Below are 23,313 nucleotides of genomic sequence, written 5' to 3' on the forward strand. Positions count from 1 at the left end.
GATTCTATCAAAGGGACCATAATCTACAAAATACATTATATGAATAAAATATGTTACGATTGAGTCGCCCGCTAGACGAACACAAACTCTACCGTAAATGCGCATACCGCGCGTCCGCGAGTGCACGCGACCGCGAGTATACGCACGCACGGGAGGGCTCATGCACGTGCAGCGGGCACACGCATGAGGTGCATATATGGCAGTGTGTAGCGTGATATTTTTCTGACTTTGACAGTCCTCTCTCCTGGCAGCTGTGTATCAGTGTACAGCCCTCTCTCTTGGCACCTGTGTATCAGTGTACAGCCCTCTCTCCTGGCACCTGTGTATTTGTGTACAGCCCTCTCTTCTGGCACCTGTGTATCGGTGTACAGCCTTCTCTCCTGGCACCTGTGTATCGGTGTACAGCCCTCTCTCCTGGCACCTGTTTATCAGTATACAGCCCTCTTTCCTGGCACCTGTGTATCAGTGTACAGCCCTTTCTCCTGGCACCTGTGTATCAGTGTACAGCCCTCTCTCCTGGCACCTGTCCCAGATCAGTAATGCTATTCTCAGATGTATATTTCAGTGTTTTGAAGTGAGTCCCTCAAATCTCTTCCATCCCTTTGATTTATTTTGTAGTCTTGGCAGTCCACCTACTGTCCTAGTTGTCTGCTATCTCTCCTATTGTCAGATCCATCTGCCTGCTGTCTGATTAGGTGTTTTGATGTCTGATAGTATTAATGTGGATATACTATTCTGCTTTACTCTTTAGTTGCCCTTTTATAGAGCTGCTTAATCCCCACTGCCCTGTGCAGTGCCTGCTACCAGACCCCTGCAGAGACCAGTGATTATGACTCTCCTAAGCCTACTGAACAGTTTGATTTGCTAATACCCTGACGTGATTATGTTTTTTGTCTCGTTTTATTTTGTAGTTTGCATTCTGGAGTTGGCGTTTTATCTGAGAAGGCTCTTAGGCTGTAGACTTCTCAACACAACAACAGACTCTTAAAGGAAGACTGTTATAACTGCCAGAAGGAATCATATTTAATATTGGAAGTATTATGTTGTAATATCTGCTAACAGAGCCACGTAAAAGAGGTAAACATATATATATTTTTTTCTTTTGCCCTAATGATGTTTATGTTTTACTCCAATATATTATTGCTTATTGTTCTCTGGACATCTTACGGGAAATACATGTTATCAGGACTTAGCATTCACTCAGCAGATTATGGCTTGTATCCATTTAAAATTAACTATTTGTAAGCTTTAGGAACCTTGAGTAATTGTTGATGATTGTGATTATATTAGTAGTACTAGTAGTTGTCATTTTTATTGAAATATTTTCATTTAAATCTGGTCCCAAAAGATTTACCTACAAGATGGCAGTGGGTAACACGGAGACTATATGAAAAAGGCTTACAGGAGAGTGTGACAGATCCACCTTGCTCTTGCTAAATCGTAGTTTTCAGAGAGCAGAGGTGGATGATCAGCATGTTAGTGCACCCACTAGATGGCGTGAGTGAACACCTTCCGCCTTGTCCAACCATCCTCTGCAGTTCTTAAAATTATAGGGGGCCATTTAGAGCCGAGCGCAGATGCGTGTCTTTACGAGGGTATGAGCATGTGCACCGGCCGCAGTACGCATGCGCGACCCTACACCTTGCGACCTCATCCTTCCAGGACACCAGGTTCAGAGGCGTTTCGGTATTGCGGGTGCATGGCGGGCATAACGGGGGCGTAGCGTGAGCATTTTTATTTAAAGTTCAAACTACTAATGCTATACTATTATAGTAATGGGGTGTACTGCTTACTTGATTCCGTACCATCCCTTTGCTGACACCGTGGACCTAATTCAGTGATGGCCGCAAATCTTGCTTCCCGCAGCAAAATCTGCGCCCATCTCCTAACATGCTGGGGGCCGCTCCCAGCACTGGGCAATGCCACCCAGCATCCGCAATTAAATAATGCTAACAAATTCCCACGGTGAGTATCGGTTATTAGGGTTAGTTTTACGATTAGGCAGTAGGGGGAGGATTTGGGTTAGGCTGTGGGAGGGGATGGTTAGAGTTAGGCTGCCGAAGGAGACGGTAATGGGCCCTATACACTTGTCAACGTTACCAATTGGACGATGGTCGATTTCAACGATTAACGACCATCGTCCAAATTGGCTTGCTATGCAGAACGAGGGAAAACCAACGATGAACGGCCGTGGGGCCGCGCAGCGTTCATCGTTGGTGCATACACACTGAGCGATATGAACGATTTATCGTTCATTACTGAACGAGATCATTCATATCGGCCGCACACACCGGCAAGTGTGTTGGGCCCATTAGAGTTGGGCTGCGGAAGGGGTGGGTTAGGGCTAGGGTTAGAATACTCACCGGAATCCATTGGCATTGTAAATATTGGAATTTCGCTGACCATTGGGATCCTGGCCGCTGGCATTTCATACCCAACATGTTTTTTTTTTTCTCCTTTCAGGGCTTCATTTGCGCAAATGTATTTCATTTGTCTTTTGCTATTTCCTAATGATCAAGCCATACTAGTTATCTTAGGGGAATCTATTTAGTTAATGACCTGGAAAGTAAGTATTTGGGCTCCCCTGTTATGCAGAGCACACCAGTTCACAATGGAGAAGAGGACAAACTATATGATTTTAGAAAACCTTTCGTTCCTGTAAAGCTCATATAGATGTTTATTTATTGATTCATTCTATGTTTGCATAGTAGAAACAAGGGATGTACCGTAGTCATCACCCCGAAAGTCAGAATCCCGACAATAAGTACTGTGCTTAGGGTTAGGGTTAGGCACTAGGGGGAGGGTCAGGGTAAGGCTGCAGGGTTACGGGACTATTAGGGTTAAGCTGCAGGAGGCGGCGGTTAGGGCTATGTTGCGGGAGGGGTGGGTTAGGATTAGGGTTCAAATACTCACCTGGATATGTTGGTATTTTGAACGTTGCGATGCTGCTGTCGGCATTTTGACCATTAGGATGGTAACTACCGAAATATCGATACCATCCCATGGAAACAGTATAACCATAAGATGCTATTTAGTATCCTGACCATATAAATACCTATTTTCAGGGCATTTGATACTCTTTTGGCTGTGTTCTGATTCTGAAGACCTTTTTTTATAAGCAGTGTAATAAATTATTTGGATGAATCATGTCCTCTTAAGCCCTGCAGGTTTTTAGGAACTAAATTAAAGCTTTAATGTTTTTTTTCTGTATAAAATACTGTAAAACCCTTATGATGTGGATCAGAGGAATGCTCTGAATAGTTCCAATGAGCATAGTATGGCAACACAGTGGCACAGTGGTTATCACTGCTGTCTCATAGCACTGTGGTCAGAAGTTCTATTCCTGACCAGGGCACTATCTGCGTGGAGCTTGTGTGTTCTGCCTGTGCTTGCGTGAATTTCAGGTGCTCCGGTTTCTTCCCACACTCCAAATCATTCTGGATGGTCAAATGGCTGCTGACTGAAATGTATCCGTGTGTGTGTGTGTGTGTGTGTGTGTGTGTGTGTGTGTGTGTGTGTGTGTGTGTATGTGTGTGTTTCTGTGTGTGCGCAGGCTCCAGTTGTACAAAATGTGCAGGGCCGCTGAGACTAATTGCTGGCCTGGAAAGGTCATGTTCAATTTCTGAGCGGTGTGATCATGAACCTATAAAGAAAAAAATACTATGCATGTGTGGTGGAGGGGGGCTTTCTCTTCGTCAATAGCTCACCAGGCCCCTCAGTCAATGCTGAGCCTGGATAATTAGTACCCAACTCCTCCATACCCTCCAACTGTACCTTTTTGGCCAGTACAGTACCGTTTTTTGATGGTCTGTACTGGCCAAAAGAGTCCTTGTACCGGTTTTCAGTATCTCCCATTACAATGGAAGCCTATGGGAGCACCGCTTAGCCATGCCCCCTTTACCCGTGACCACTCCCCTTTTCTGATTTTGTACCGGTTTTCAGCTAGGCAGTGTTGGAGGGTATGGTCCTCTGCCAATGTGAATGACAAATCTCTCTGTAAAGCACTGCATAATGGCCCTCATTCCGAGTTGTTCGCTCGGTATTTTTCATCGCATCGCAGTGAAAATCCGCTTAGTACGCATGCGCAATGTTCGCACTGCGACTGCGCCAAGTAACTTTACTATGATGAAAGTATTTTTACTCACGGCTTTTTCTTCGCTCCGGCGATCGTAATGTGATTGACAGGAAATGGGTGTTACTGGGCGGAAACACGGCGTTTCAGGGGCGTGTGGCTGAAAACGCTACCGTTTCCGGAAAAAACGCAGGAGTGGCCGGTGAAACGGTGGGAGTGCCTGGGCGAACGCTGGGTGTGTTTGTGACGTCAACCAGGAACGACAAGCACTGAAATGATCGCACAGGCAGAGTAAGTCTGGAGCTACTCAGAAACTGCTAACTCGTTTGTAATCGCAATATTGCGCGTACGTCGGTCGCAATTTTAAGAAGCTAAGATTCACTCCCAGTAGGCGGCGGCTTAGCGTGTGTAACTCTGCTACATTCGCCTTGCGAGCGAACAACTCGGAATGAGGGCCAATAAGCGGTACAATAGAAAGAAATAATAATAATAGTAACCTGATCTTGGGCGTAGAAAGAATTTTGTGGGCCCCATAGCAGCATTTTAAAAGGGGCCCCCACCCTAATACTTCTAGCGAGACACCTCTCTCTACAGTAGTTGTTTCTTTTATGAACCATAGCACCATATTTCACAATATGCCACATCATACTGCTGCCGGTAAACATTATACCACACAATGCCCCCAAGTCACATTATGCCATAGTGTCCCAGAACATATTATGCCATACCAAACTGCTCCCAGTTCATAATATGCAACATTATAATAATGACCCCAGTGTATAATATGCCACACTGTAGTGATCCCAGTTTATAATATGCTATATTGCAGTGCCCCTGTTCATATTATGACATATAGTAGGGCCCCCAGTTAATATTATGCCACACTGTAGTGGTCACAGTTCATACTGTGCAACATTACAGTGCCTCTAGTTTATATTATGTAACATTACTGTGCCCAGTTCAGATGAGGTCACATTAAAGTGCCCCTTACCATTCACCCCTTTAGTGGTGACTTTATTTTTACCATGTCACACCTCCCAGGGTGGGGTTTAAATGAATTTCCTGCTTGTTGCCAGGGGTTTCACGTGCTGGGTGTCATGCTCATTGCCAGGGGTTTCACGCGCTGGGTGTCATGCTCATTGCCAGGGATTTCATGCGCTGGGTGTCATGCTCATTGACAGGGATTTCACGCGCTGGGTGTCATGCTCATTTCCAGGGATTTCATGCGCTGGTTGTCATGCTCATTGCCAGGGGTTTCACGCGCTGGGTGTCATGCTCATTGCCAGGGATTTCATGCACTGGGTGTCATGCTCATTGCCAGGCATTTCACGTGCTGGGTGTCATGCTCATTTCCAGGGATTTCATGCGCTGGTTGTCATGCTCATTGCCAGGGGTTTAATGCGCTGGGTGTCATGCTCATTGCCAGGGGTTTCATGCGCTGGTTGTCATGCTCATTGCCAGGGATTTCACGCGCTGGTTGTCATGCTCATTGCCAGGGGTTTCATGCACTGGGTGTCATGCTCATCGCCATGGGTTTCATGTGCTGGGTGTCATGCTCATTGCCAAGGGCTTCACATGCTGGTTGTCATGCCCATTGCCAGGGGTTTCACACGCTGGGTGTCATACTCATTGCCAGGGGTTTCATGCACTGGGTGTCATGCTCATTGCCAGGGATTTCATGCGCTGGGTGTCATGCTCATTGCCAGGGGTTTCACGCGCTGGGTTTCATGCTCATTGCCAAGGGCTTCACATGCTGGGTGTCATGCCCATTGCCAGGGGTTTCATGTGCTGGGTGTCATGCTCATTGCCAGGGGTTTCATGCGCTGGGTGTCATACCCGTTGCCAGGGGTTTCATGTGCTGGGTGTCATTCTCATTGCCAGGGGTTTCACGCGCTGGGTGTCATGCTCATTGCCAGGGGTTTCACGCACTGGGTGTCATGCTCATTGCCAGGGGTTTCACGCACTGGGTGTCATGCTCATTGCCAGGGGATTCATGCGCTGGGTGTCATGCTCATTGCCAGGGGTTCCATGCGCTGGGTGTCACGCTTGTTGCTAGGGGTTTCACGCGCTGGGTGTCATGCTCATTGCCATGGGTTTCATGTGCTGGGTGTCATGTTCATTGCCAGGGGTTTCATGCACTGGGTGTCATGCTCATTGCCAGGGGTTTCACGCGCTGGGTGTCATGCTCATTGCCAGGGGTTTCACGCACTGGGTGTCATGCTCATTGACAGGGGTTTCACGCGCTGGGTGTCATGCTCATTGCCAGGGGTTTCACGCGCTGGGTGTCATGCTCATTGCCAGGGGTTTCACGCGCTGGGTGTCATGCTCATTGCCAGGGATTTCATGCGCTGGGTGTCATGCTCATTGCCAGGCATTTCACGTGCTGGGTGTTATGCTCATTTCCAGGGATTTCATGCGCTGGTTGTCATGCTCATTGCCAGGGGTTTCACGCGCTGGGTGTCATGCTCATTGCCAGGGATTTCACGTGCTGGGTGTCATGCTCATTTCCAGGGATTTCATGCGCTGGTTGTCATGCTCATTGCCAGTGGTTTAATGCGCTGGATGTCATGCTCATTGCCAGGGATTTCACGCACTGGTTGTCATGCTCATTGCCAGGGGTTTCATGCGCTGGGTGTCATGCTCATTGCCAGGGATTTCATGCGCTGGGTGTCATGCTCGTTGCCAGGGGTTTCATGCGCTGGGTGTCATGCTCATTGCCAAGGGCTTCACATGCTGGTTGTCATGCCCATTGCCAGGGGTTTCACACGCTGGGTGTCATACTCATTGCCAGGGGTTTCACACGCTGGGTGTTATGCTCATTGCCAGGGGTTTCATGCGCTGGGTGTCATGCTCATTGCCAGGGGTTTCATGCGCTGGGTGTCATGCTCATTGCCAGGGATTTCATGCGCTGGGTGTCATGCTCATTGCCAGGGGTTTCATGCGCTTGGTGTCATGCTCATTGCCAATGGCTTCACATGCTGGGTGTCATGCCCATTGCCAGGGGTTTCACATGCTGGGTGTCATGCTCATTGCCAGGGGTTTCACACGCTGGGTGTTATGCTCATTGCCAGGGGTTTCATTCGCTGGATGTCATGCTCATTGCCAGGGATTTCATGCGCTGGGTGTCATGCTCATTGCCAGGGGTTTCATGCGCTGGGTGTCATTCTTGTTGCCAGGTAATTTATGCTGTGGGATCCATGCTCATTGCCAAGGGGAATGCTCATTGCCAAGGGGGTGTATATTTGCACTAAAATCCCTCTCCCCCTTGTACTCTGCTCGGGGGGAAGGAGTTTCATGGAATGTACCGGTTGCGCCGTGATGTCACAATGCAACAGTATCATTCTGCGAAACTCAACTCCCCGAGCGGAGTACCAGGGATGAGGGGGAGCAGTGCTGGGCATGCCCTGGAAATCTTCCGGGATAGCCAGTCTCTCCAGTGCAGCTGGTCCCGGAGATTTTCCGGGCATGCCACTTAAGGGGTTAAAGCATCCACTAGACATGTCACTTACTGAAAATGGGATGCCACCCCTTCCAAGCCAGGTAATGGACCGGACCCAGTTGCTTAGCCAGCACTACCAGGACCTTGGTAGACAACTATATGCCATTGTCCGGGACCCTCTAAACCTCTGGGCTCCATAGCAATGGCATCCCCTGCACCCATTATAGCTACATCCAAGAACCTGATAATCCCCAAACAGTAATTTTGGAAATGAATAATGTAGTTCTGCTTTAAGGAAATCTATGACATTATGAGTGATACAGGTGTTTAGTTAAATTCTATTTCTCTCCGTAGGTAAAATAAGATCAGTTTATATCCCTGAATAACAAAATGAGAACCCTTAAGTTTTAAGAATAATCTATCACAGCAGAGATATTTGTCTAAACTTGAATGCACTTTATGTGTGTTAAATTACCTTTAAAATAAATGACAAGTCCCAACTGTTGCTGTATAAAACTCACAGAGCAAGCTATTCGTCTTTCCAGGCCATCAGCAAGAATAGAATTCAATTATTGTCTACATGGAACCTGGTGGAAACTATCCCAGGGATCCTGTCTCAGTTAGACAGTGCACTGTATTAGAGAAGCCGCCTGCCGTTCTCATTGGTGAGGTACTTATTTCAGCTCACATTTCCAGTTGCATTAAAATACTGATCTGCAGCGTTCTTGGTTCTAAATTTTCTAAGTATATATTTTAGAGATGAGCGGGTTCGGTTCCTCTGAATCCGAACCCGCCCGAACTTCAGGTTTTTTACACGGGTCCGAGCAGGCTCGGATCTTCCCGCCTTGCTCGGCTAACCCGAGCGCGCCCGAACGTCATCATCACGCTGTCGGATTCTCGCGAGGCTCGGATTCTATCGCGAGACTCGGATTCTATATAAGGAGCCGCGCGTCGCCGCCATTTTCACACGTGCATTGAGAGTCATAGGGAGAGGACGTGGCTGGCGTCCTCTCCGTTTAGAGAAGAGAGAGACACAGTATTTTGGGGAGCATTATTAGGAGGAGTACTACTATACTGTATACTACTATACTACTTGCTGAAGTGATATTTATAGATTAGATAATAGATAGTGTGACTGTAAGTGTATTATCTGACTTGTGGGGGAGACACTGACAGTGGGGAGCAGTTAGAGTCTGAGAGCAGGACTCAGGAGTACATATAACGTACAGTGCACACTTTTGCTGCCAGAGTCAGTGCCACACTGCCATTGTTGTGACCACACTGACCACCAGTATAATAATATATTTTGTGATTGTCTGCTTAGGCCTCGGAGTACTAGTTGCAAGTTGCAACGTGACCTGAAGTGACCACCAGTTTAATAATCAATCACCACCAGTTTAATATATATATATATATATATATATATATATATATATAATTGTATATAATATATATATATATATATATATATATAATATTGTATACCACCTACCCGTGGTTTTTTTTTTTTTTCATTCTTCTTTATACATACTACTATAGTAGCTTACTGTAGCAGTCTGCGGTGCTGTGCTGACCTGACAGTGTCCAGCAGGTCCGTCATCAGTCATTACATAATAAATATATATAGTACCTGTCCGGCTGCAGTACTAGTGATATTATATTGATTTCATCTCATTATCAATAATTTATCATCCAGTCTAGACTCTATATTAGCAGCAGACACAGTACGTTAGTTCACGGCTGTAGCTACCTCTGTGTCGGCACTCGGCAGTCCATCCATAATTGTATACCACCTACCCGTGGTTTTTCTTTTTTTTCTTTCTTCTTTGTACATACTACTATAGAGTATAGTAGCTTACTGTAGCAGTCTGCGGTGCTGCTGAGCTGACAGTGTCCAGCAGGTCCGTCATCAGTCATCATTACCTAATAAATATATTATCTACCTGTCCGGCTGCAGTACTAGTGATATTATATATACATACATATATATATTGATTTCATCTCATTATCAATCATCCAGTCTATATTAGCAGCAGACACAGTACGTTAGTCCATGGCTGTAGCTACCTCTGTGTCGGCACTCGGCAGTCCATCCATAATTGTATACCACCTACCCGTGGTTTTTTTTTTTCTTTCTTCTTTGTACATACTACTATAGTATAGTAGCTTACTGTAGCAGTCTGCGGTGCTGCTGAGCTGACAGTGTCCAGCAGGTCCGTCATCAGTCATCATTACCTAATAAATACAGTATATTATCTACCTGTCCGGCTGCAGTACTAGTGATATTATATATACATACATATATATATATTGATTTCATCTCATTATCAATCATCCAGTCTATATTAGCAGCAGACACAGTACGTTAGTCCACGGCTGTAGCTACCTCTGTGTCGGCACTCGGCAGTCCATCCATAATTGTATACCACCTACCCGTGGTTTTTTTTTTTCTTTCTTCTTTGTACATACTACTATAGTATAGTAGCTTACTGTAGCAGTCTGCGGTGCTGCTGAGCTGACAGTGTCCAGCAGGTCCGTCATCAGTCATCATTATTACCTAATAAATATATTATCTACCTGTCCGGCTGCAGTACTAGTGATATTATATATACATACATATATATATATTGATTTCATCTCATTATCATCCAGTCTATATTAGCAGCAGACACAGTACGGTAGTCCACGGCTGTAGCTACCTCTGTGTCGGCACTCGGCAGTCCATCCATAATTGTATACCACCTACCCGTGGTTTTTTTTTTTCTTTCTTCTTTGTACATACTACTATAGTATAGTAGCTTACTGTAGCAGTCTGCGGTGCTGCTGAGCTGACAGTGTCCAGCAGGTCCGTCATCAGTCATCATTACCTAATAAATATATTATCTACCTGTCCGGCTGCAGTACTAGTGATATTATATATACATACATATATATATTGATTTCATCTCATTATCAATCATCCAGTCTATATTAGCAGCAGACACAGTACGTTAGTCCACGGCTGTAGCTACCTCTGTGTCGGCACTCGGCAGTCCATCCATAATTGTATACCACCTACCCGTGTTTTTTTTTTCTTTCTTCTTTGTACATACTACTATAGTATAGTAGCTTACTGTAGCAGTCTGCGGTGCTGCTGAGCTGACAGTGTCCAGCAGGTCCGTCATCAGTCATCATTACCTAATAAATATATTATCTACCTGTCCGGCTGCAGTACTAGTGATATTATATATACATACATATATATATATATTGATTTCATCTCATTATCATCCAGTCTATATTAGCAGCAGACACAGTACGGTAGTCCACGGCTGTAGCTACCTCTGTGTCGGCACTCGGCAGTCCATCCATAATTGTATACCACCTACCCGTGGTTTTTTTTTTTTTTCTTCTTTGTACATACTACTATAGTATAGTAGCTTACTGTAGCAGTCTGCGGTGCTGCTGAGCTGACAGTGTCCAGCAGGTCCGTCATCAGTCATCATTACCTAATAAATATATTATCTACCTGTCCGGCTGCAGTACTAGTGATATTATATATACATACATATATATATATATATTGATTTCATCTCATTATCATCCAGTCTATATTAGCAGCAGACACAGTACGGTAGTCCACGGCTGTAGCTACCTCTGTGTCGGCACTCGGCAGTCCATCCATAAGTATACTAGTATCCATCCATCTCCATTGTTTACCTGAGGTGCCTTTTAGTTGTGCCTATTAAAATATGGAGAACAAAAATGTTGAGGTTCCAAAATTAGGGAAAGATCAAGATCCACTTCCACCTCGTGCTGAAGCTGCTGCCACTAGTCATGGCCGAGACGATGAAATGCCAGCAACGTCGTCTGCCAAGGCCGATGCCCAATGTCATAGTACAGAGCATGTCAAATCCAAAACACCAAATATCAGTAAAAAAAGGACTCCAAAACCTAAAATAAAATTGTCGGAGGAGAAGCGTAAACTTGCCAATATGCCATTTACCACACGGAGTGGCAAGGAACGGCTGAGGCCCTGGCCTATGTTCATGGCTAGTGGTTCAGCTTCACATGAGGATGGAAGCACTCAGCCTCTCGCTAGAAAACTGAAAAGACTCAAGCTGGCAAAAGCACCGCAAAGAACTGTGCGTTCTTCGAAATCCCAAATCCACAAGGAGAGTCCAATTGTGTCGGTTGCGATGCCTGACCTTCCCAACACTGGACGTGAAGAGCATGCGCCTTCCACCATTTGCACGCCCCCTGCAAGTGCTGGAAGGAGCACCCGCAGTCCAGTTCCTGATAGTCAGATTGAAGATGTCAGTGTTGAAGTACACCAGGATGAGGAGGATATGGGTGTTGCTGGCGCTGGGGAAGAAATTGACCAGGAGGATTCTGATGGTGAGGTGGTTTGTTCAAGTCAGGCACCCGGGGAGACACCTGTTGTCTGTGGGAGGAATAGGGCCACTGACATGCCTGGTCAAAATACAAAAAAAATCAGCTCTTCGGTGTGGAAGTATTTCACCAGAAATGCGGACAACATTTGTCAAGCCGTGTGTTGCCTTTGTCAAGCTGTAATAAGTAGGGGTAAGGACGTTAACCACCTCGGAACATCCTCCCTTATACGTCACCTGCAGCGCATTCATAATAAGTCAGTGACAAGTTCAAAAACTTTGGGTGACAGCGGAAGCAGTCCACTGACCAGTAAATCCCTTCCTCTTGTAACCAAGCTCACGCAAACCACCCCACCAACTCCCTCAGTGTCAATTTCCTCCTTACCCAGGAATGCCAATAGTCCTGCAGGCCATGTCACTGGCAATTCTGACGAGTCCTCTCCTGCCTGGGATTCCTCCGATGCATCCTTGAGTGTAATGCCTACTGCTGCTGGCGCTGCTGTTGTTGCTGCTGGGAGTCGATCGTCATCCCAGAGGGGAAGTCGTAAGCCCACTTGTACTACTTCCAGTAAGCAATTGACTGTCCAACAGTCCTTTGCGAGGAAGATGAAATATCACAGCAGTCATCCTGCTGCAAAGCGGATAACTGAGGCCTTGACAACTATGTTGGTGTTAGACGTGCGTCCGGTATCCGCCGTTAGTTCACAGGGAACTAGACAATTTATTGAGGCAGTGTGCCCCCGTTACCAAATACCATCTAGGTTCCACTTCTCTAGGCAGGCGATACCGAGAATGTACACGGACGTCAGAAAAAGACTCACCAGTGTCCTAAAAAATGCAGTTGTACCCAATGTCCACTTAACCACGGACATGTGGACAAGTGGAGCAGGGCAGGGTCAGGACTATATGACTGTGACAGCCCACTGGGTAGATGTATGGACTCCCGCCGCAAGAACAGCAGCGGCGGCACCAGTAGCAGCATCTCGCAAACGCCAACTCTTTCCTAGGCAGGCTACGCTTTGTATCACCGCTTTCCAGAATACGCACACAGCTGAAAACCTCTTACGGCAACTGAGGAAGATCATCGCGGAATGGCTTACCCCAATTGGACTCTCCTGTGGATTTGTGGCATCGGACAACGCCAGCAATATTGTGTGTGCATTAAATATGGGCAAATTCCAGCACGTCCCATGTTTTGCACATACCTTGAATTTGGTGGTGCAGAATTTTTTAAAAAACGACAGGGGCGTGCAAGAGATGCTGTCGGTGGCCAGAAGAATTGCGGGACACTTTCGGCGTACAGGCACCACGTACAGAAGACTGGAGCACCACCAAAAACTACTGAACCTGCCCTGCCATCATCTGAAGCAAGAAGTGGTAACGAGGTGGAATTCAACCCTCTATATGCTTCAGAGGTTGGAGGAGCAGCAAAAGGCCATTCAAGCCTATACAATTGAGCACGATATAGGAGGTGGAATGCACCTGTCTCAAGCGCAGTGGAGAATGATTTCAACGTTGTGCAAGGTTCTGATGCCCTTTGAACTTGCCACACGTGAAGTCAGTTCAGACACTGCCAGCCTGAGTCAGGTCATTCCCCTCATCAGGCTTTTGCAGAAGAAGCTGGAGACATTGAAGGAGGAGCTAACACGGAGCGATTCCGCTAGGCATGTGGGACTTGTGGATGGAGCCCTTAATTCGCTTAAGGATTCACGGGTGGTCAATCTGTTGAAATCAGAGCACTACATTTTGGCCACCGTGCTCGATCCTAGATTTAAAGCCTACCTTGGATCTCTCTTTCCGGCAGACACAAGTCTGCTGGGGTTCAAAGACCTGCTGGTGACAAAATTGTCAAGTCAAGCGGAACGCGACCTGTCAACATCTCCTCCTTCACATTCTCCCGCAACTGGGGTTGCGAGGAAAAGGCTCAGAATTCCGAGCCCACCCGCTGGCGGTGATGCAGGGCAGTCTGGAGCGACTGCTGATGCTGACATCTGGTCCGGACTGAAGGACCTGACAACGATTACGGACATGTCGTCTACTGTCACTGCATATGATTCTCTCACCATTGAAAGAATGGTGGAGGATTATATGAGTGACCGCATCCAAGTAGGCACGTCACACAGTCCGTACTTATACTGGCAGGAAAAAGAGGCAATTTGGAGGCCCTTGCACAAACTGGCTTTATTCTACCTAAGTTGCCCTCCCACAAGTGTGTACTCCGAAAGAGTGTTTAGTGCCGCCGCTCACCTTGTCAGCAATCGGCGTACGAGGTTACATCCAGAAAATGTGGAGAAGATGATGTTCATTAAAATGAATTATAATCAATTCCTCCGTGGAGACATTGACCAGCAGCAATTGCCTCCACAAAGTACACAGGGAGCTGAGATGGTGGATTCCAGTGGGGACGAATTGATAATCTGTGAGGAGGGGGATGTACACGGTGATATATCGGAGGATGATGATGAGGTGGACATCTTGCCTCTGTAGAGCCAGTTTGTGCAAGGAGAGATTAATTGCTTCTTTTTTGGTGGGGGTCCAAACCAACCCGTCATTTCAGTCACAGTCGTGTGGCAGACCCTGTCACTGAAATGATGGGTTGGTTAAAGTGTGCATGTCCTGTTTATACAACATAAGGGTGGGTGGGAGGGCCCAAGGACAATTCCATCTTGCACCTCTTTTTTCTTTCATTTTTCTTTGCGTCATGTGCTGTTTGTGGAATGTTTTTTGGAAGGGCCATCCTGCGTGACACTGCAGTGCCACTCCTAGATGGGCCCGGTGTTTGTGTCGGCCACTAGGGTTGCTTATCTTACTCACACAGCTACCTCATTGCGCCTCTTTTTTTCTTTGCGTCATGTGCTGTTTGGGGAGGGTTTTTTGGAAGGGCCATCCTGCGTGACACTGCAGTGCCACTCCTAGATGGGCACGGTGTTTGTGTCGGCCACTAGGGTCGCTTATCTTACTCACACAGCTACCTCATTGCGCCTCTTTTTTTCTTTGCGTCATGTGCTGTTTGGGGAGGGTTTTTTGGAAGGGCCATCCTGCGTGACACTGCAGTGCCACTCCTAGATGGGCCCGGTGTTTGTGTCGGCCACTAGGGTCGCTTATCTTACTCACACAGCTACCTCATTGCGCCTCTTTTTTTCTTTGCGTCATGTGCTGTTTGGGGAGGGTTTTTTGGAAGGGCCATCCTGCGTGACACTGCAGTGCCACTCCTAGATGGGCCCGGTGTTTGTGTCGGCCACTAGGGTCGCTTATCTTACTCACACAGCTACCTCATTGCGCCTCTTTTTTTCTTTGCGTCATGTGCTGTTTGGGGAGGGTTTTTTGGAAGGGCCATCCTGCGTAACACTGCAGTGCCACTCCTAGATGGGCCCGGTGTTTGTGTCAGCTACTAGGGTCGCTTATCTTACTCACACAGCTACCTCATTGCGCCTCTTTTTTTCTTTGCGTCATGTGCTGTTTGGGGAGTGTTTTTTGGAAGGGCCATCCTGCGTGACACTGCAGTGCCACTCCTAGATGGGCCCGGTGTTTGTGTCGGCCACTAGGGTCGCTTATCTTACTCACACAGCTACCTCATTGCGCCTCTTTTTTTCTTTGCGTCATGTGCTGTTTGGGGAGGGTTTTTTGGAAGGGCCATCCTGCGTGACACTGCAGTGCCACTCCTAGATGGGCCCGGTGTTTGTGTCGGCCACTAGGGTCGCTTATCTTACTCACACAGCTACCTCATTGCGCCTCTTTTTTTCTTTGCGTCATGTGCTGTTTGGGGAGGGTTTTTTGGAAGGGCCATCCTGCGTGACACTGCAGTGCCACTCCTAGATGGGCCCGGTGTTTGTGTCGGCCACTAGGGTCGCTTATCTTACTCACACAGCTACCTCATTGCGCCTCTTTTTTTCTTTGCGTCATGTGCTGTTTGGGGAGGGTTTTTTGGAAGGGCCATCCTGCGTGACACTGCAGTGCCACTCCTAGATGGGCACGGTGTTTGTGTCGGCCACTAGGGTCGCTTATCTTACTCACACAGCTACCTCATTGCGCCTCTTTTTTTCTTTGCGTCATGTGCTGTTTGGGGAGTGTTTTTTGGAAGGGCCATCCTGCGTGACACTGCAGTGCCACTCCTAGATGGGCACGGTGTTTGTGTCGGCCACTAGGGTCGCTTAGCTTAGTCATCCAGCGACCTAGGTGCAAATTTTAGGACTAAAAATAATATTGTGAGGTGTGAGGTATTCAGAATAGACTGAAAATGAGTGGAAATTATGGTTTTTGAGGTTAATAATACTTTGGGATCAAAATGACCCCCAAATTCTATGATTTAAGCTGTTTTTTTAGTGTTTTTTAAAAAAAACACCCGAATCCAAAACACACCCGAATCCGACAAAAAAAATTCGGTGAGGTTTTGCCAAAACGCGGTCGAACCCAAAACACGGCCGCGGAACCGAACCCAAAACCAAAACACAAAACCCGAAAAATTTCAAGTGCACATCTCTAATATATTTCTTACTTTGCAGATCAATACGATCAGACGTCTTAAAGGAGATCTCCATCTTTAAATAACTTGCTTAATTAAACATTATGCCCAAGCAAGCAGTTTTGTAAATATACTGTAGTAAAAATAGGTAATTATCTGCGTGCATGCTTACAGTTTCTAAATTCCCTACTTATCAGTTTCATTGTTTATCCAGATTGGCAATCTCACTGCCTAATCTCACCACATGTACTGAATAATATGGAAATAAGAGCATTTAGCATAGTTGGGGTAATTTGTAATCAGGGCCTGACTATAAGTCACATGGACCTAGGGCTGAAAATGACCAAGGGCTTATTATGAGAAGCAGAGGAGGTGTGGCAATTACCATGTGGGAATGCCCGTTGCTGTGTGGGCTTGTTTACCTAATGGGGATCATTCCGACCCGTTCGCACGCAGCGGTTTGTCGCTGCGGTGCGAACGGGTCTGGAATACACATGCGCGGTGGGCGCACTGCGCATGCGCGTTGTTGCCCGGCGACAGGGGTCGCTGGGGTATGTCGCGTCCTACGAAGAAAGCGGTCGCAGGGCCGACCGCAAGAAGATTGACAGAAAGAAGGCGTTCCTGGGCGGAACCGGCATCACAGAGATCGTCGCACAGGGTAAGTATGTCCAGGGCTAGTCAAGTTCTGCTTGAACATTTTTTAGCTTAGCAGGGCTGCACAAGCGATCGCAGCCCTGCTAAGCTAAAATACACTCCCCCATAGGCGTGTACTAGTTAATCGCAGCAGCAGCAAAAAGTTGCTAGCTGCGATCAACTCGGAATGACCACCAATATGCGATCAGCCCAAGGGGCATATTTATTAACATTATGTTGACAAAAAATTATTTTTAAAAACGTGTTCTCACACCCTTTTCACGTTGGTTTAGTATCACTCAAATGTATTAAAGGGCATTTAGGGCAGTTTTTGTGAAAAACTACTCCAAACCCTTTAATTGTCATTTTTTTAGCAGCCCACATCGCATTTCCCATACTTATAATGGGAAATGCGATGTGCCCGAATTTACTAAAATAAAAATGTGAACTAACACTGCAGTGTGCCCTATGATAATAACGCCAGCTCCAGCTGGTATAATCACAGGGCAGCACTGCGATAAGCAGCCTTTGCACAGTTTTCTCTGTTCCCCTGTGTATGATGGCTGTAAATCAGGAGACATTTGTGCGTCTTCAACATATTTAAGTTTTAAAAGGATAATTTTCCTTTTCGCATTTTAAGTCACTTCTACTCTTCTCTGCCGCTAAGAGTAAGAGTAGTCCACATAAGAATAAGCCAGGAACCCTAGAAATGAAGTGCTTTTCTTAACATTGTGCTGTATATTGCATAATAATTACATAATAGGTGCATTATTTAACATTTATTTCCTAAAGTGGAACATAACTATTACCAACAAAGATTTTTAAACATGACACTTCGGAAACCAGTTATTTTCTATCAAAAGAAAAGTACAGCGCTTTAATGTTTCTAATGAAAACGAAGGTTTTGTTTGCCATACCGGAAGGTTCGCTTTTCTCTAACCGTTTGCTGTTACAAGTTCTAAATGAATGGCCTTTCTAGGATATTGCTAGGCAACCAGTATACATAATTAATGGAAAACATAAAAGTATATTTGCAGCTCTTTTGCGCTCTATTTAATTTTATATTCATTTTGTCATCATGTTATCAGGCGTGGCGTAACTAAGTTCTTATAATGGGTTCACTACGATATGCCGGCGGTCGGGCTCCCGGCGACCAGCAAACCGGCGCCGGGAGCCCGTACGCCGGCTTACCGACAGTGTGGCGAGCGCAAATGAGCCCCTTGCGGGCTCGCTGCGCTCGCCACGCTACGGGCACGGTGGCGCGCTACGCGCGCCACACTATTTTATTCTCCCTCCAGGGGGGTCGTGGACCCCCACGAGGGAGAATAAGTGTCGGTATGCCGGCTGTCGGGATCCCGACGCCGGTATACTGTGCGCCGGGATCCCGTCAGTCGGCATACTGAAGACCACCCCTTATAATCACATCACACAGTGGTAAGTAACATTTTATCATTTTTTGTTTTGTTTTCCAGAATTAATTTTATATGAATATGTGTGTTAGAGAACATTGGCCCTCATTCCGAGTTGATCGCTCGCTAGCTGCTTTTAGCAGCAGTGCACACGCTAGGCCGCCGCCCTCTGGGAGTGTATCTTAACTTGGCAGAAGTGCGAACGAAAGGTTAGCAGAACTGCTCGAAAATCTTTTCATGCAGTTTCTGAGCAGCTCTAAACCTACTCCTACCTTGCGATCACCTCAGTCAGTTTAGTTCCTGCTTTGACGTCACAAACACGCCCTGCGTTCGGTCAGCCACTCCCCCGTTTCCCCGGACACGCCTGCGTTTTTACCTGTCACGCCTGCGTTTTTTAGCACACTCCCGGAAAACGGTCAGTTACCACCCAGAAACACCCACTTCCTGTCAATCACTCACCGATCAACACAGCGACAGAAATGCGTCGCTCAACCTTGTGTAAAACTGCATAGTTTTGTGTGAAAGTACTTCGCACGTGCATACTGCAACCCGTACGTATGCGCAGAAATGCCGCTTTTTTAACTAATCACCGCGCTGCGACCGAAAGCAGCTAGCGATCAACTCGGAATGAGGGCCATTGTAAGGTTCATTGGGGCAAGGACTGATGTCAATAATTACAAAATAATATATCTGTATTGCACTGCTTAATATGTTGGTGATAGAAATAATAATATAAGTATTAATTATAAGGAGCCCACTTACTGCATAAAACTACATTCCAGAAACAGCTTTTCCATTTACAAATAGTGAGCCTAATTCAGGTTGGATCACAGTGTGCGATCCAACCACAAATTTTGAGAAAAAGATGCGCCCGTCCTGCGCATGCGTCTGCATTTTCTGGGGGGGCTGCAGAAAATGTGATCATCTGTACCTGTCAATTAGGCAGAGGCCGTCACGGGGCTGTGGGGGGGCAATGCTCTGTTTCCAGGGAGGAGATGGAGCACTGCGGGGGCGGTGCTGCACGAACGGGGACGGAGGCGGACAAATGGGGGCGTGTCGGAGGTGTGATCACGGCGGCAGTGTGATCGAGAAGATGGCGGCGCAGTTTCTGCGTTCACAATTTCCGCTTGTTGAACTGGGGGAGGCGCTGGTCAGCATGCTGGACGTCCTTTCCCAGCGATGGGCAGCCCCCAGCATGCTGCCAAAAGGATTGCAAATTCTGCTAATTAGCAGAATTTGCAATCCTTACTGAATTAGGCCCACAATTCTTTGGTCCCTATTTGCAGGGGCGAAAAAATTAGGATTGGCCCCAAAAATTGTGACTGGTTGTCAGGTAGGTTTCAGGTAGGTATTATCAGGGCCATCTTAACAGCATTGTAGGCCCTGGGCTAAGCAATCCACTGTGGCCCCTACATACCCATTCAAGGGGACCAATTTAAATAAAAAATGATAATGTGACCCTCCTGTTGTCCTGCTCTGTCTCTACACATGCAGTGACTGGCTGTCAGCACTCTGGGCCCAATTCACACCTGATCGATGCTGTTGTTTGTCGATGCGCATGCACCGCAATATGCCTGCGCATCGACAAACAGCAACAGGCATCGCCGACCAGCGACAGGATGGTGCGAACATTTCAAGCGCACAGCCTGTCGCATGCTGATTGACAGGAAGAGGCCTTTGTGGGTGGTAACTGACCGTTTTCAGGGAGTGGCAGGGAAAACACAGGCGTCCCCAAGCGTTTTCAGGGAGGGTGTGTGACGTCAGCTCCGGCCCCGATCAGCCTGTTCTCGTCACACTGCAGGAGTAAGTCCTGGGCTGCGCACACACTGTACACACTGCTAAAAACATTCGATGGTGAGTGTGGTGCGAACTAGTGTACATATACATTAAGATGGCCCTGGGTATTATAAATCCTTATAATGGTTATTATTCTGCACCATATACTTGGTCAGTTAATTCAGATACAGAAAATTATTTAGCTGCATTTTTCAAAGCTGCAGTAATCCATAGCAATCAGTCAGCAATTAGCTTTCATCTTTCTAATACAAGTGAGACCAGTGGTACCCAAACTCCTCAAAGCACCCTAACTGTCCAGGTTTTAAGGATATCCATGTTTAAGCACCGGTGACTTAATCATTAACTCAGTCAGTTTGATTATACCATACGTGCACAAGCATGGATATCCATAAAACCTGGACTGTTAGACTACCTTGTGAACCGAGTTTGAGAAACCCTGCATTATACAATGAAAGTCATTGACTGATTGGTTTCAATGGTTTAAGTGTATATTTTTCCATCTTTAGCGAATACGTTGCCTGTCAGAAATTTCAGGCTGCATTTCATATATGTATGCCTGTCTCTAGATAGCTAGTGAGCAGAATGGCTATGATACAGCAATCAGCACTAGCAGTACTATTTCCATCTGAAAAAAGCCCAAGGTCTTACATTGATCCGAACTGCCCAGGGGTGCTTGAAAAACATCTCTCTCACTGTCCGACGTGGGCCCTATGTTGATGCTGCATGTTGCAGACTATACACACATTTATCTTTCTGCCAGATTATATACCATATATGACCAAAGAACACTGTCCTGGTATCAGTTGCGTATCCATGGAAACAAACATGGCAGAAACTGCTGGTAAAAGTCAGGAGGAGAAGAAAGAGTGGAAAAGAGAGCAATAGGAGTGACACAGAGAGAGCCCGCGAGGAAATAGAGTGTGATGGAGATTCACAAACCTGACATTTACCCAGAGACCCTTTCTCTGCTTTCCATAGCACTGTGTCATCTCTGTCACATCCAATACTGCCGGCTCCCCTAGATACACAGGGGCAATTTCACATCATTTAAATGCAACATCCTCTAAGTGTCCAACATGAGACTTTCCTTGGTTTCCAGCAGATTAAGAATGAGCTATGCATTCAGGCATGTGAATCAGGAAATGTCAGTGCTAACCGTGCAGACACAAAATCCCACAGTACATCTGATTAGGCCCTGAGTTTTCTTTATTTCATTCTGTATACCTCTGTGGTAAGCATTCTTCACATTACCCAGTGAGCAGGGTCTCAGCAACCTTCAGTACTCAGTTCTTGCTAGACCACATCTCCCTCAACGTCCAGTATCATGAGCAATAATATGCCATAAGGCATTCTGGCTACTTTTGCATTGGGGAGATGTAGTTCAGCAAAATCCAGACATCGCGAGTTGCAGATGTGATTTATAATGTAAGTTCCAGACTATTTTTGTGATATAATTACAGTCAACGGTATCTGGAATCGCTATGGGCATCATTTGGGGTTAGGAGCAAAGCCAAAAACCAAAGTGGTGATTTTCTGCAATTCCATGGGTGCAAACGCATTTATTTTATTCTTTTGCACACAGGGAAAAATAGTGCCTGCTTTTGCAACAAGCACACAAATACTTTGTGTTTGCACTGTAGTGTAATTTAAATACTGGGCACACATATGAAAGCTGCAGATTTGCTCCTTTTATTTTTCTCCTTTGCTCTTAATTGTCGACCAGACACTAAGGCCAGTATTTACTAAAAATCAGAGTTTGCCCGATTTGTGTTTTTTTTTTTCTAAGTCCCAATCCGGGAATTCACTAAGCACCAATCTCGGCAGTGTTTGGACTATTCGTAATGGTTTGAATGACAACGTTCACAAATACGAATGAATAGACCATCGGTCAAACGCGGCTGTTATTTCATAGAGTACGGGCATTCACTATTCATTCGTATTTGGGTGTTAGTTTCTGAGTGCTCAAGTGCGGGTCTGTTTTTTTTCGATTCGTTAAAAAAAGCAGCAATAAAATAGACCTGCTTTTTCCAGTCGAGTTTGGATAACCATGCACGGATCAGTGAGATCTGTGCATGGTTGTCTATGGGAAAGGGTCTGTTTAGTGTAAAAATGGGGAAAAAAATTGCATGGGGTCCCCCCTCCTAAGCATTACCAGCCTCGGGCTCTTTGAGCCGGTCCTGGTTGAAAAAATATGGGGGGGAAAATGACAGGGGTCCCCCCATATTTAATCAACCAGCACCGAGCTCTGCGCCTGGTCCTGGTTCCAAAAATACGGGGGACAAAAAGCGTAGGGGTCCCCCGTATTTCTGAAACCAGCACCGGGCTCCACTAGCTGGAGAGATAATGCCACAGCCGGGGGACACTTTGATATCGGTCCCTGCGGCCGTGCCATTAAAACCCCAACTAGTCACCCCTGGAAGGGGTACCCTGGAGGAGTGGGGACCCCTTCAATCAAGAGGTCCCCCCCCTCCAGCCACCCAAGGGCCAGGGGTGAAGCCCGAGGCTGTCCCCCCCATCCAAGGGCAGCGGATGGGGGGCTGATAGCCAAGTGTGAAATTGTGAATATTGTTTTTAGTAGCAGTACTACAAGTCCCAGCAAGCCTCCCCCGCAAGCTGGTACTTGGAGAACCACAAGTACCAGCATGCGGTGGAAAACCAGGCCCGCTGGTACCTGTAGTACTACTACTAAAAAAATACCCCAATAAAAACAGGACACACACACCGTGACAGTACAACTTTATTACATACATGCACACCAACATACACACATACTTACCTATGTTCCCACGAGGCTCGGTCCTCTTCTCCATGTAGAATCCTAGGGGTACCTGTGAAAAAAATTATACTCACAAAATCCAGTGAAGAATCCGGCCTTTGAATAATCCACGTACTTGGCACACAAAAAAAACGCAAACCCGACCATGCACTGAAAGGGGTCCCATGTTTACACATGGGACCCCTTTCCCCGACTGCCAGGACCCCCCCTGACTACTGTCAAAGAGGGTCCCTTCAGCCAATCAGGGTGCGCCACGTCGTGGCACCCTCCTGATTGGCTGTGTGCTCTGTAGTGTCTGTCAGGCAGCACACGGCAGTGATACAATGTAGCGCCTATGCGCTCCATTGTAGCCAAT

General features: G+C 46.6%; 1 protein-coding gene across 6 annotated transcripts in view; it reads left to right on the top strand.

Annotated features, from left to right (window-relative positions):
• ELFN1 (extracellular leucine rich repeat and fibronectin type III domain containing 1) overlaps positions 1-23,313 on the top strand; it is a 988,432-nt gene that overhangs the window by 548,369 nt on the left and 416,750 nt on the right. For 4 of the 6 annotated variants that reach the window (XM_063934602.1, XM_063934603.1, XM_063934604.1 and 1 more), the window contains one exon: positions 912-1,077. The exons of the other annotated variants lie outside the window; for them this stretch is intronic. The gene's annotated coding sequence lies outside the window, so the exon portion shown is untranslated. The remainder of the gene's footprint in view (positions 1-911; positions 1,078-23,313) is intronic. 6 annotated transcript variants of the gene reach the window in all.

The sequence above is a fragment of the Pseudophryne corroboree genome, chromosome 7 (assembly GCF_028390025.1).
Source record: "Pseudophryne corroboree isolate aPseCor3 chromosome 7, aPseCor3.hap2, whole genome shotgun sequence".
Classification (NCBI taxonomy): Eukaryota; Metazoa; Chordata; class Amphibia; order Anura; family Myobatrachidae; genus Pseudophryne; species Pseudophryne corroboree.